At 37.7% G+C, this 15,497-nt stretch overlaps 1 non-coding gene across 1 annotated transcript; it reads right to left on the bottom strand.

Annotated features, from left to right (window-relative positions):
- Window positions 1-2,724: 2,724 nt before the first annotated feature.
- On the bottom strand, window positions 2,725-2,831 carry LOC141644476 (small nucleolar RNA R71). Its single transcript, XR_012544091.1, has one exon. It is a non-coding gene; the product is annotated as a small nucleolar RNA R71 (small nucleolar RNA).
- Window positions 2,832-15,497: the final 12,666 nt, after the last annotated feature.

Here is a 15,497-nt window from a genome sequence, read left to right as displayed (position 1 = left end):
ACGTTTGTTGGACCGTGTATTATAACGTGGGGGTTAAAGAAGCAAAATTCAGCGGCCTTATCTACTGCTGAATCCGAATATATTGTTGCCGCTTTGGTATGTTCTCAACTTTTATAGCTTAAGCAACAATTATGTGATTATGGTATAGATGTAGGATGTATTCCTATTTTATGTGATAATACGAGTGCTATAATTATTTCCAAAAACCCAGCAGAGCACTCTCGTACTAAACATATTGATATTCGACACCATTTTCTACTTGACTGATGTGACCATAATTGGCGCATATTTAGCCCCCGAATTACCATTGTTTTCATGCTTTTTAGTGCCTATTTGGGTCATTTCTTATCTTTAGTTCTTTGTTTTGCATATTCTTTGAGATTTTGATCCCTTGGTAGGAAAGGAGTAAGAATCTTGCATTTTCATGGCAAAACGAGGCTAAATTGATCATATTCAATGACCAAGCATCAAGGAGAGACAAGACTAGAAGGCCTTTGTACATAGCATAGTAGAAGAGCATTGTTGAGAAAAGGATCCTTGAGTCCCCAAGGAAATCCTCAAGGAATTCATGAAGAAAAGGGAAGAAAAAGAAGAAGGAAAGTTGTTGAACTACAATCCGAACGGATTGTAGAGAATCCGTCCGTCCGTCCCAATCCGAGCGTCCCGCAAAGGAATCCGCTCGGATTCCCCCTCGCCAATCCGAGCGTCTTGCCCAAGAATCCGCTCGGATTCCTCAGCCCAGATCCGGCCGTCCCGACTCCCATCCGCACGGATCGCAGCACAGCACGTTTTCATTCCTCAAGCATCGATAAGAGAAGCCCTTCTCTCGGATAATCCCGGAGGCTCCTTGCTCAACTTAAAAAGTGTAATTACTAGTTTAGCCCTTAGTTAACCCTAATGCATCCTCCCTAATTTTCACTATAAATACCCCATTAGTCTAATTAGAGGAGCATGTTCTTCTTATCAATAATTAGTGTAGTTAATATCAATCAAATCTCTCTTCAATATTGTATTCAAATATTAATCAAGTTTAATCCAAGTTTTAGTTCTTTAATCTCTCTCTTGTTCTTACTTTATTTTGGGTAATTGAAGATTATTTGGGTTATTATTGGGAGATTGACAACCTCTCAATCTAGGATTCAAGTACTTCTATTATTCTTGCTTTATTATTGGAATCATTAGTAGGTATAATCTCTTAATCCCTTTTTAATTATTGCTAATTACTTTCATTTATTCATCATGTTTCATTATGTTAGTATGATTGACAACCTTTCTAGCATGATCAATATGATAATGAGTGAGTAGTCTCTTAGCTAGGGTTTAATGGGTGATTAGGGGAAACCAACATGGGGAATGATTCATGCTTAAATTAATATGCTTTCATATCTTATTTGCTTGCTTGTTTTGATCTTAATACATGCACATGTTATATTTGATGAAATGCTAAGCCTATGAATCCTTGCATTTACTATCATCTTCTATCCTTTCAACTTGACTTGTAAGACATAACCCAACTCGAGTCTTGTTAGACCATGCATGTGTTAAGTAGGGAAGATTAAGTCGACTTGTAGGTGTTGTACAATCCAAGAGATTCGGCTCCGGGACCCAAACTTTCCTAGGATTGTAAGATATAACCCAACTCAATCCATCACAACAATAATTGCTTGCTTATAATTTGAGAACATGTTTGTATGATCATATCCCATGATTCCCCTATGAACCCATGACACCCTAGTGCTTTTAATCAATTGTTTACACCCCTTATTTTATTTACCTTGTTAGTTTATTTTCATTGCTATCTTAGTTTAGTAACCTTCTACATCAACCCAATTTGTGACACCCCTAGACACCACTAGTTACAATAGAATCTTCATTTCAATACCCGTCGCTTGGGATCCGACCTTTACTTGCCTCTTTACTAATTGTAGAGTTGTTTGTGAAGTATAAATTGTGTTTTGTATCGACCATTGACCAACGACCACATATGCTTAATTGTGAACATGAAATGGCTCCGATCAAAAATGGCGCCGTTCTTGGGGACGGTGTTTAATTGATTTAAGATTTCTTTTATTGTTTTTAGTTGTGTCTTTTTCACCTTGGGGAAGTAAAACTCCTCAAGGTTTGTTCTAATTGTTTTCGAGTTGTTTGATATTTTGCATGTCTAGAAGGTTACAAAGAGATTTGTTACCTTTTGACCGTGAAATCGAGAGAACCTTGACGAATAATAGGAGACTTGTTAGGAGGAATTTGGGAGGTGTTGGTGAAGTTGTTCAACCCACTAGTGAGTTTGTCAATCCTTTCGCAATAGAAGGAGAAGAGAACCCATTAAACAATACCACACAAAATCCACCTACAATGCCTAAATTCTCGTCACACTCTATACCCACTGAGGAGGATCTACCAAATGGTACTCCTACCCCACAACATCTTACCGGAAACTTTATTGCCAAGTCCGCCTTCATTCAACTAGTTGAGAGGAGCCAATTCGGGGGAATGCCTAGTGAGGACCCTCATTCTCATATGGAAAGCTTTTGCGATTATTGTGAAGCTATCTCTCAAACGGGCGTGACTCAAGACCAAATAAGATGGGTCTTATTTCCTTTTTCGTTAATCGGCACCGCAAAGCAATGGTTGAAGGGCCTTGATAAGGCCACCCTTGGAATAGATTCTTGGAAGAAGCTAGCTCTAGCTTTCTACAAAAATTCTACCCAGGAAAAGACCAATATGCTAAGAGCTCAAATTACGGGTTTTAAGCAAAGGGATGAAGAGTCTTTGTATGAAGCTTGGGAGCGGTTCAAAGGTATTTGTCGCTCATGTCCTCACCATGGACTTAGCGAATGGTTTTTAGTGCAACAATTTTGGAATGGTTTATATGAATATTCTAGGAACATTCTCAATATGGGATCAAATGGAATGTTCACCGAAGTTGATGACAATCAAACATGGAACAAGATTGAGGAAATGGCGGTCCATAATTCGCAATATAGTAGGCCTCGCAAGGCTACTAGAGGAGGAAAGTATGAAGTGGACACCGTTACTCAATTGGGTGCTCAACTTAGTGCTCACATTGACACAATCAACTTGAAGTTTGAACAAGCTATGGCTAGACTTGAGGAAAACTCAAAATCAACAAAGCATCATGTTAATGCCATGACGGCATCCTCATCAATCCCAAGCGGGATATGTGAGAATTGTGGAACCTTGGGTCATGACTCAAGTGAGTGTAGGGGAACAACCGAACAAGTTAATGCTTTCCAAGCTTACAAAAGTGGTACCCCTTATTCAAATTTTTACAATGAAAACACCAAGTTCCATCCAAATCTCTCATACAAAAGCCAAAATGTCCAAAACCCTCAAACAACATACACTCCACCACCCATGAGAAATCAAAATCAAAGACCCTTTTTCAATCAAAACCAAGGTTACCAAAATCAAAACCCATACAATCACCACAATGACCAAGGTTTTGATGTCCAAAAAGCGGTCCTCCAAATGCAAAAGAATCAACAAGAATTTTTCACCCAAATGCAAAAAGATAGCCAAGCAAAAGACACCACCATCAACAACATTCTAGCTCACACCAAGATGTTGGAAACACAATTAACTCAACTAGCATCTTCAAGCTCACAAAGACAAAAGGGGCAATTACCACCACAAAGTAATCCCCCGAGACATGAAACGGTTAGTGCCACTCACTTGAGAAGTGGCACAAGGTATGAAGCACCGAAGAAGCAAGTTGAGGATGAAGTTGTGAGAGCTAGTGAGAATGAAGTTGTGGTGCAAGAAGGGGAATCATCAAAAGAAGAAAGCTCAAAGAAAAATGAAGACAAAGCCAAAGAAAAGGAGCCCATTGTGATTAGACTTCCTTTTCCAAGTCGTCAAGCCAAGCCTGAATTTGATGATCAACTTGGGAAGTTCATGGAGATTGTGAAGAACTTAGAAGTCTCAATTCCTTTCACGGAATTAATCAACCACGTTCCGGCCTATGCAAAGTACATGAAAGATATCCTCACAAAGAAGAAGTCAATCCGGAAACTTGAGACTATCGCCTTTACCAAGGTGAGTAGTGCCATACTTCAAGGGAGTTCACCTCCAAAACTAAAGGATCCGGGAAGCTTCTCAATACCGTGTACCATTGGCGACACAACGATCAACAAAGCCTTATGTGATCTAGGGGCTAGTGTGAGTGTCATGCCGTACTCGGTAAGTAAAAGGTTGGGAATGGGAGAGCTTAAATGCACCAATATCACTCTTCAAATGGCCGATAGATCGACGAAGACACCGCTAGGGATATGGGAAGATGTCCCCGTGCGAATTGGGAAGTTTTTCATCCCGGTGGACTTTGTCATAGTTGATATGGAGGAAGATTCCAACATTCCAATCATCTTAGGAAGACCTTTCCTACACACCGCGGGTGCGGTGATTGATGTGAAACATGGAGAGCTCACTCTAGAAGTGGGAGATGAAAGCATAACTTTTAATCTTGACAAGACCATGAGAGCTCCTCGTTTGCATGAGCCATGTTTCATGATTGATCATTATAGCCGAAAAGATGAAAAGAAGAAATCGGAACTCCAATGGAGGAAGAAAGTTGAAGATGCTCCATTCAAAGAGCAAGTGAATTTTGACAAGGAGAGCTTGCAAAGCTCATCAAAATCAACCAAGGAAGAAGATGATGGCCTCATTGGCCAAGAAAAGAAATTGGGAGAGTTGTCTCCATCCAAGCAAGAGATTTTTAATGATCAACTCAATGAATTTTGTGGTCTTTGGGACGACGAATTTGAAGGGATCTTTAATCCCTACATTGGGCATGCCATCGATCATGATCAACAACAAGAACCACGGTCTATTGAGGACCTCTACCATAACAATGAACAAGCTTTTGACTACTTCTTCAAGGTGTTGAGCAACATCAACAACACCTTGAACATGCCCCCTTGACATCTCATCAAGAATGAGAGTTTGGTGGAGTCCTCCCTAAACCACCACTTGTAAATATTTCTAACTCCCTAACTTACTTTTCAATTTTTATATTGCATTTTTTGTCATTTTTGGATTTTATTTACTTTGATCAAAATAATTGTCATGAAAAGAGAGAAGTGAGGGAGGGACTAATGATTTTAATTGATGTGTAGTGCTTTACCTTAGTGTGGGGATGGCAATTGCCTAGGCTATTCATGCCTTAGTAGTGCCCCCGCAATGAAGAACACAAGAAATGAAGAAAGAATGAAAGAATGATAAGGGAATGCGTTTGTGCACTGATGGAACTGAATCCGTGTACACAAGGACCAATCCGAGCGGATTCCTGAGAATCCGCCCGTCTGAAGAAGATCCGAGCGTCTCGAGAAGACGCCGTCTTGGTGAGCTAAAACGCAAATTTCTTGAATGTCAAAGAATCCGAGCGGATTTCGGAAAGACGCCGTCTCACGAGAATCCGTCCGTCTTTTGAACAATCCGTCCGTCTTGCAGCTGAAGAAAAACAAAGAAAAATCTCTGGACAAGAATCCGTCCGTCCTGCACGAAATCCGCCCGTCTCTAAAAAAGAATCCGAGCGGATTCCCCAGAATCCGCCCGTCTTTAGGCGGGATTTTGAAATTTTTGAAGCTGAAGAATCCGAGCGGATTGCGCCTAATCCGCACGGATTGCCCCTGCGTCCTAAAAATGTCGAGTTCTTTAAATACCCACCCCACCTTCATTCATTCATTCATTCACTCATAAACACTACCCATAACATCAAAACCCTCATCCTCTCCATCTCAAAAACAAAAACCCTCAACAAAACTCACCAAAATCAAATCAAACCATCTTTCAAACAACAAATCAATCACTCCATCTTCATTAACAATCAAAACCAAGAACAAAATCTTCACCTTTGAATTGATTTTTGTTCTCATAAAGGCAAAGCCTTTCACCTTCAAAATCGATTTGGGCATTCTACAAATTGAAGATTTTTGATCTTTTTCTTGGTTAGCTCATCAAATGGCAAGAACAAAGGGAGCAACAAAAGCAAAAGCAAAGGCAACAAAGGCACCAAAGGCTACAACTCTCTCTCAAAGGCAAAAAGCTCTACAAATGAAGAAAGCTTTGGCAATGGTGGTATCAACACCAAGTTTGGAAGTGCAACAACCTCAACAAATTTCTATGGAAGCATCACCCTCTACTCCGGTAATTAATCAACTCTTGCATTATCCGGAGGTAACATTCATTTCCGATTCCCATAGAAATACATTTGTCAAGTTTGCTATGAAACAAATTCAATCCACCAAATTCATATGCCAAGATGCTTTAGAGAAGTTGGGTGTTCTTGAACAAACAAGAGTCTTTTTCAATGCCATGGGTTTAAAGAAATTGTTTGAAATGAAGGAAGTAACATACCCCTCCCTTGTCTTGGAATTCTTAAGTTCTTTAAAAGTGACAAAAGTTGAGAATAGGGAAAATATTGAGTTTCGTCTAGCTAACACTAGTAGACGCATTACCTTTCCGGAATTGGGTGAAATTTTGGGTCTTAGCGATGAACATAAATTTTATAAGCAATATGGGAAGTATGATCCCGAGCCTCTTTCGGAGGCAATCTCCGGGAAGAAATTTGAAGATTTTAAAGCTTGTCGTGCTCTTTTGGTCCATCATCCGGGCATAAGAATATGGCACAAAGTTGTGGGAAATACCATAATTGCTAGGAAAGACACCAATCATTTCACGGGACTCGATTTTATTCTCCTTGAATCAACTTTGAATATTGGAAGAATTCACACCAAGCCTTACAATTCTTTGAGGCTATTGGTTGATAGATGGCTCCATGTAGATAGTGGGAAGAAGGGTCAAACCGTAATTGTTAATGGCGGCCTTGTCACGGTCCTAGCCAAGCACTTTGATCCTAATTTCAATAAGGATAGCAAGTACACGGCTAAGGATGGTGGCCATCTTATTGATATGTCCATCTTGATTAACAAGTTTAAGTGGGTTGCTCACAATCCCCTTGATACCAAGTATGGGTGGCTTACAAGTGAGGCTCGATCATTCACTTTACCCGCAAAGATTTGTCGTCTTAGTGTCCACCGGACCAACTATTTACTTCCCCTATCCAAGGAAGCCGAGTACATCATTCAACAACAAAAGGGTGATCATGAAACTCCCTCCTCTTCCATTGTTATACCGCCTTACCCCTTTGTGTATGAAGAGTTCAAACCGCAAGGAGTTGAAATTGGAAAAGATTATGTCACTCTTCTTATGCAAGCCATGCACAAGCAAGCTTATGAAGATCGGAAGAATGCATATTTGGCTCAATATCCTCCCCTCCTACATCTAGCTAGGCAAGGACTCCTTGATCCATCTTGTCCTTTGCCTAGTTGGGCGGATAAAGAAGCCTTGTTTCCGGGTGCATCTAGGGAAGTGGTGGAAGACAATGAGGTTGTTGGAAATGATGAGGAGATTGATGATAATATTGAGGAAGAAGCAAGTGGAGATGAAGAAAGAGATGGTGAAGATAATGATGAGGAAGATGATGGTGAAGAAAGCAAAGAAGAAAGTGCCAAGGAAAGTGGCAATGTGACCACTTCTCATGAGGGAAGTGTTGGTGATAGTAGCATGATGGAAGACTAGCCTTGGAAATTCCTACTCTCCCACGGTTTGTCTAATTCTCTTTGTATTTTATTTCATTTTGATCATTGTTGGTTTAGTCCTAGCAACATCAAAGGACTCACACCTCGGTTCCTTTGAGGTGTTCTTTATTGTTCCCACTTCTGTAAAATCCAAAATGACAATCTAGTTTCATGCATAGCATAGTGTGTGCATGAACTCCCCCATGCTTTGACATTAGCAATAGTGTCTTACTTGGTTTGGGGAAGTTAATGCATACACAACGGGAGGTAATTTAAATTATCCTCTCCGTCATAACAAAAACCATGCATCATGTAGTATAGCTTAGTGTAGAATTGCATTTAGTATAGAAATCATGCATCATTCTTGCATAATTTCCATCATTTTGGCCATTGAGGACAATGCCCATATTAGTGTGGGGATGGGAATTCTAACACTTAACTTTTATTCAAAAACCATAAAAATTGAAAAATTTCAAAAATCATAAAAATTTGAAAAATTGAAAAACCAAAAACAAGTTCATTTCCTTTGTATATATTGTCTTGTATATATTGTGTTTGTTCATCCTTGTTCACTTTGATTGACTACGCCACATCCGAGACATGAGGATATTGAAGACCGCATGGTATGATCTTTCCAATCTCCTTTTTCCTCTTTATGTTAATGACTATGTGGCTTTATTTTGATTGATGCGGTAAAAACAATGTGAACTTAGGATTGCATTTAGAATTATTTGGCATATTAGTTGGTAGAATCATATGCATTAGGATGTTTATATGTTAGTTGCATCATGGCATGTAGTTTGCATGTTAGAAAAATTTTGAGAAACTGTCTACTTGGGAAGCTTGACAAGTGTATATAGGCCCTAGTAGATGCTTTTTATTCTTAAGACTTTGCTTGTTAGAATACTTGTAAAACACCCTAGGATGTGTCATGCTAGTATCCTTTGACCCATGGTTTAAGGCCTAGTCAAGAGTACCTTGTGGTGTGATAACTCCTTGGCTACCGTTTATTCCAAGGTGACCCTTGAAACCATGCATACTTTTACCAATTCATCCATGTTCTACCACACATTTTGTCATCAAAGGGAATGGGCACAAAAAGAAATCAATTTGAGTTCAAAGAAATGAAAAGAGAAAGAAAGTTTGCAAAAATGCATCAAAAGAAAAGAGGAGCAAAAATAGAACTCCTAAAGCTTCAAATACAAGGCACCCTCGTTACTAATTGGGGTGACTTTGAAAATGTTCAAAAGAAATGCAAAAAGTTGTCAAGTATTGAAATGCCAAAAATAAAAAAGAATGGCAAAGAAAGTGTTCTCAAAAAGTCAAATGCCAAAGAAATTTGGGGGGAAAACAAAAATGAAAGCAAACTCCCAAAATGAAACTCAAATATCTATTGATCCCTTTATCCATCATATCCATTTTTGTGCATGGTAGAGAGGGGACGACCCTTCTTCTTGTCTAGGCAAGAGGGGGAATTCCGCGATCCTCCAGTGTTTCTAACACCATAGGGAGTCTACTCTTGACAAAAGCATTTAACGATTGAGGACAAAGGTACCCTAGCTTGACACCTTTTGGAGGTGATTTATTGGTATCCTTCTAGGCTTAGTAGTTTGAACAAATTGCATCTATGAAGGATTGTGTACCCTTGAATTGCTTCCCTTGTAGATAATTTCCGCCACTTAGATGAGGAAAGTGGCTATTCTTTTTGTAGATGCATCCATTATGTGTTTTTGTGTGCTTTAATGTTTGGATGTGTCGCCATTTTGGCAAGACCCACCTTGCCTTGCAAGAAGGCATCCTACCTCATGGTTGTCTTGTTGTGAGTTGAAGGGGCGGAGTGAGACCCGCTAATTGTCTCATATCGGCTATTATTATTAGGTTAGGTTAGTATTGGTCCTAGTCTTTGTGACCTCTTTACTCGGGACGAGCAAAGGTTCGGTTTGGGGATATTTGATGTGACCATAATTGGCGCATATTTAGCCCCCGAATTACCATTGTTTTCATGCTTTTTAGTGCCTATTTGGGTCATTTCTTATCTTTAGTTCTTTGTTTTGCATATTCTTTGAGATTTTGATCCCTTGGTAGGAAAGGAGTAAGAATCTTGCATTTTCATGGCAAAACGAGGCTAAATTGATCATATTCAATGACCAAGCATCAAGGAGAGACAAGACTAGAAGGCCTTTGTACATAGCATAGTAGAAGAGCATTGTTGAGAAAAGGATCCTTGAGTCCCCAAGGAAATCCTCAAGGAATTCATAAAGAAAAGGGAAGAAAAAGAAGAAGGAAAGTTGCTGAACTACAATCCGAACGGATTGTAGAGAATCCGTCCGTCCGTCCCAATCCGAGCGTCCCGCAAAGGAATCCGCTCGGATTCCCCCTCGCCAATCCGAGCGTCTTGCCTAAGAATCCGCTCGGATTCCTCAGCCCAGATCCGGCCGTCCCGACTCCCATCCGCACGGATCGCAGCACAGCACGTTTTCATTCCTCAAGCATCGATAAGAGAAGCCCTTCTCTCGGATAATCCCGGAGGCTCCTTGCTCAACTTAAAAAGTGTAATTACTAGTTTAGCCCTTAGTTAACCCTAATGCATCCTCCCTAATTTTCACTATAAATACCCCATTAGTCTAATTAGAGGAGCATGTTCTTCTTATCAATAATTAGTGTAGTTAATATCAATCAAATCTCTCTTCAATATTGTATTCAAATATTAATCAAGTTTAATCCAAGTTTTAGTTCTTTAATCTCTCTCTTGTTCTTACTTTATTTTGGGTAATTGAAGATTATTTGGGTTATTATTGGGAGATTGACAACCTCTCAATCTAGGATTCAAGTACTTCTATTATTCTTGCTTTATTATTGGAATCATTAGTAGGTATAATCTCTTAATCCCTTTTTAATTATTGCTAATTACTTTCATTTATTCATCATGTTTCATTATGTTAGTATGATTGACAACCTTTCTAGCATGATCAATATGATAATGAGTGAGTAGTCTCTTAGCTAGGGTTTAATGGGTGATTAGGGAAACCAACATGGGGAATGATTCATGCTTAAATTAATATGCTTTCATATCTTATTTGCTTGCTTGTTTTGATCTTAATACATGCACATGTTATATTTGATGAAATGCTAAGCCTATGAATCCTTGCATTTACTATCATCTTCTATCCTTTCAACTTGACTTGTAAGACATAACCCAACTCGAGTCTTGTTAGACCATGCATGTGTTAAGTAGGGAAGATTAAGTCGACTTGTAGGTGTTGTACAATCCAAGAGATTCGGCTCCGGGACCCAAACTTTCCTAGGATTGTAAGATATAACCCAACTCAATCCATCACAACAATAATTGCTTGCTTATAATTTGAGAACATGTTTGTATGATCATATCCCATGATTCCCCTATGAACCCATGACACCCTAGTGCTTTTAATCAATTGTTTACACCCCTTATTTTATTTACCTTGTTAGTTTATTTTCATTGCTATCTTAGTTTAGTAACCTTCTACATCAACCCAATTTGTGACACCCCTAGACACCACTAGTTACAATAGAATCTTCATTTCAATACCCGTCCCTTGGGATCCGACCTTTACTTGCCTCTTTACTAATTGTAGAGTTGTTTGTGAAGTATAAATTGTGTTTTGTATCGACCATTGACCAACGACCACATATGCTTAATTGTGAACACGAAATGGCTCCGATCATTGACCATGTCGATAAGGGGAATATAAAACTTGAATTTTGTAGCACCGAAAAACAAAGGGCAGATATTTTGACAAAGACTTTGGCTAGAGAACCTTTGGCTTGAGAACGTTTTGAGATTTTACGGCTGGAAATTGGTTTAATTGGTGGCAACTAAACTTGTCACAAATATTTACGATATTTATAACTGACTAGAAATAGACGAGATTGTATGACTGTGTCCGTATTTTCCGCTGTAAGTATACTCTTGTTAAATATTATATTATGTTACGAGAACATTCCGTCTGCTAGTTATATATTATGTGTATCTTTACAAACCAAATATCTCATCACAATATTTCCTTATTATATCTCTTAGCCAAAAAATTCTACCCAAAATATCTTCATAATATTTGCTAATATTTACCCATGTGAGTTACCAAAAGTCTATCATCATATTTTTGCCAAATTTCATAAAAATATTTACCCTAATCTAATCTTTCCTAACCTATAATAAAAAAGAAGGAAAGAATCTTACGTAAGTCTTTAGCCGCCTATATTCACTATCCTACTCTTACCATAACACAACTTCTTTTACATACCCCACCTCCCTCACGTCTCCATCACCATCACAACTCTCAAAATTTTTACTTTCTTAAAACTCTACCACACTCAACCTCACCATCTTTGACAATCATTTCTGAAGGAAAAGTAGATCTATATACTTAACATATTCATATATGTTCCATTTTAATTTACTCATAAAATTAATGGTGATCTTATGCATGCAAACTAAAATAAAAGAAGATAAGAAAACATTTTCTCACCATATGAATTTCAGTCATATTGGGCACCAACAAGATCTCCTTCTTGTTAGTTCTTGAGCTTTCCATTAATGGATGAACATTCTTGACTTCAAATCAAAAGCCCTCCAATTAGTACCACCCAAAACTATCCCTTAATACCACAAACTAATATGTACTAGATATTTATATTGTGGTTTTCCTTAAAATTGATTACTAATACTCATATATTACTTTGATAATTTTAGTAATCTTTTGAACAAATTTGAATCAAAAATTCATCCTCTTTGATGAAGATTAAATAGAGAAATAATTCATGAACTTTTGCATGTATTTTAAATGGTAGAGTGTAATAATCATAAAAGAACAAAAGCCCTCTAATAAGAGGAGAGGCCACACGGTTTGGTGAGGCAAAAGGGACCAATATATGGTCCTTCACTTTTCATTTTGTTCTTTTCTATACCTTAGGCTTGTAAGGCTAGTTGTAGGTTAGTGATCATTAGCTTATTTTATCTCATAAAATAATTCACCCACTAACTCTCTTTACACTCTTATTTCGGTCCATCTTTATAAAATGGACTACCATTTTATTTTTGTCAATTTGTCATTTGTCACACAATATGTCACAAGTAGTATGATACATGTTACTAATTAATTAAATGCATATTTATCACATAAATATCATTTTATAAATTACATTCAACAAATTGACTAGTGATACTTGATCACATAAATAAAATGGGTCATATAATTATAATTCACAATATCTTGTAATTATAATCAACCATTTATTCTTATCTTTATTGTTTCTCAAACAATAAACAATTTTAGTAATAAAGCATTTTATTTACTAAAATAAATCTTATTTAATCCCATTACAATAAGATATCAATATTCTCTCTCACAAATTGAATTGTTCAATTTTAAGGAATTAATTAATCTGTATCGGTATACCTTTAATTAACCTTTTCAATTAAGGGAATCGTCCTTTAGGTGTGACCTCAAGGGATCAACTGATCACCACCGTCGCACGACAGTAATGTCAAACTCTAGCCAGCCAATCATTACCGAAATGTGTGGACCAGTTGACTATATTATGTATCATCCCTTCCGTATTCTTGTAATGAGATTTAATAATGATATTTAAATCATGTGAACGCACTATTGTTGAGGACACATTTCCCAACAATCTCCCACTTGTCCTCGACAAGTGTGTGTCACCAATTCTCTTGTCCTATTACTATCTCCCACTCAATGCAAGGTGTCTTTCGGGTCTTACTTGCAAGTGATCATATCGAGAGTGGTTTCCTCGATCTGGAGAATAACTGATTGACCGGATTTATCTATCATAGATACCTTCCGAGCGTGGCCACGCATTTCCAGTTCATTACTCCTTGAGTGGCCCTGAGATATTGTTTTAACCCTGACAAGGGGGTGGACAATTCCTATCGCACTTATTCCCTTCGACTAGCCACAGCCATCATAACCCAAAATATGCCCATTTGACCCCATTTACGAAGGTCGTAGTAACACAAATCAAAGTTAATCTGAAACTGTGCCATCTTAGGTGAACAGTCTTTAGTCAAAAGAATCGACTTATTAGAATACTATAGTAGCTCTCGCCACGACCAGGCTTTATAAATTTGCCAGAACTCTATAAGCGGTCCTTTGCCCGACAAAGTGTTCCTAACTGATCGCCTATGTGATCGACTAGTCATCTCACATGACTCTATGGCACTTGAACTTGCCATCAATCGCATCACACTCTAGTCACTTCGAGACGTCACCTCATACAAGTGACTATGGGCAAATACAATGCTAATCCGTGTTCACTTTAACGGGGTTCAATGTTGTCTCTACAACCCGTTTGGATGTAACAAAGTATAATAAAAGAGTTTTAAAGTAAAACTCGAACGACAAATGCGATTATCACATATGAATAGTCAATGCCTGATTACTATTTCATGTTCTATAATCTAATTTGAAATTGTATGTAGTTGTTCATTTCAATTCAATTGTAATGACATGACTCATCATGTTTAGCCTATGAGAAGGCTTTGGTTAGTAGGTTTTATCAACTTCTTGTACCTTACTACATACTCGGTTTACTTTGTAATGTATACATTTGCATTACAAAACTTTCTGAGTACGTGTCGAGATCCAATCAAGACATATGCCCTCTAGCCTAAGAATAGGTCCCACTGTTTTCACAGTGGGCAGGACTCATCCTTCTTGCACATCTCATGATCGCAAGTGTACTCAATTTCCGTTATAAATATCTCTCATTGTTCTTTATTGTCTAGAACGATTCTAGAAAATCTACTTCTTAATTAACATTGCCACAATGGTATCTTAACCATGCTAATGTGTTTTGATTATGGTTTTGTCAGAAACCATGCGCAATCTCAATTGTCAATTGTCACTTGTGTAACACCCTTACACAAAATTGCATCATAAACACTTTGCAAAGATAGCCTTAAATTCGCAAGCACTTAAGGGTAATCTTTATGGCTTACTTGGTAAAGATTACTTAAATTCGATTTTGAAAACAACTCATCATACTCAAAGTATATGAAGTGTTATACATCATTACTCATTTAATTGATCCGGCAGCGGAAGCAAATGAAATCAATCAAATATGTTCAATTTAATTGAACTAGTCATGAATCTTATCAACATAAGACTTCTTATTGACGCTAATATCATGTGGATTTATCTTCATAAAATCGGATATTCAAGATGTATTATAATACTCCAAAAGTATTACATCATTCGCAATGATCAATATGTCATCCACATATAAGACTAATTAAAATTACCGTAACTCCCACTAAACTCCATGTATAAACACAACTTCTCGACTTATCGAGAAAAGTTTTATAACATGATCAAATCATTGATTCAAACTCATTGATGTCCTACTTAAGACCCTCTCTTAAGTTTCACATTATCTTAGGATTGCAAGAATCTACAAAACTCATGACATGTATTGAATACATTCCTTCTTTTGAAGAAGTGGGTTTTAGATTCACATGCTGTATGCGAATCCTCATAATGAAACACAATCCCTAAGAAGATCCAAATAGACTTAAGCGTTTCAACTAGTGCAAAACCCTTTGCTACCAATCAAGCTTTGAAATCTCTCTTTATTAGTGCAAAACCCTTTGTCACTAATCAAGCCTTTTAATTTCGGATTTTCATGGCTCTAAGCCTTGTATTGAGTTGTGACTTAAACACTCTTATGTAAGTCATTTGTTGATTACTTTCCAGAAGTAATCAACTTGAATCAAACAATTTCTTTTGTAAGTTACAAGCTCTTTTCTTTCTTAAAAGTAGCATGAATTCATCATCTTTAACAAGTGACGAATTTAACCTCCTAGGTTTTACAGAAACAACGTCTTACACAAAACGTCTC

Source organism: Silene latifolia, chromosome 2 (assembly GCF_048544455.1).
Source record: "Silene latifolia isolate original U9 population chromosome 2, ASM4854445v1, whole genome shotgun sequence".
NCBI classification, from domain to species: Eukaryota; Viridiplantae; Streptophyta; class Magnoliopsida; order Caryophyllales; family Caryophyllaceae; genus Silene; species Silene latifolia.
The sequence above is the reverse complement of the archived record's forward strand: the minus strand, read 5'-3'. Positions and strand labels throughout refer to the sequence as shown.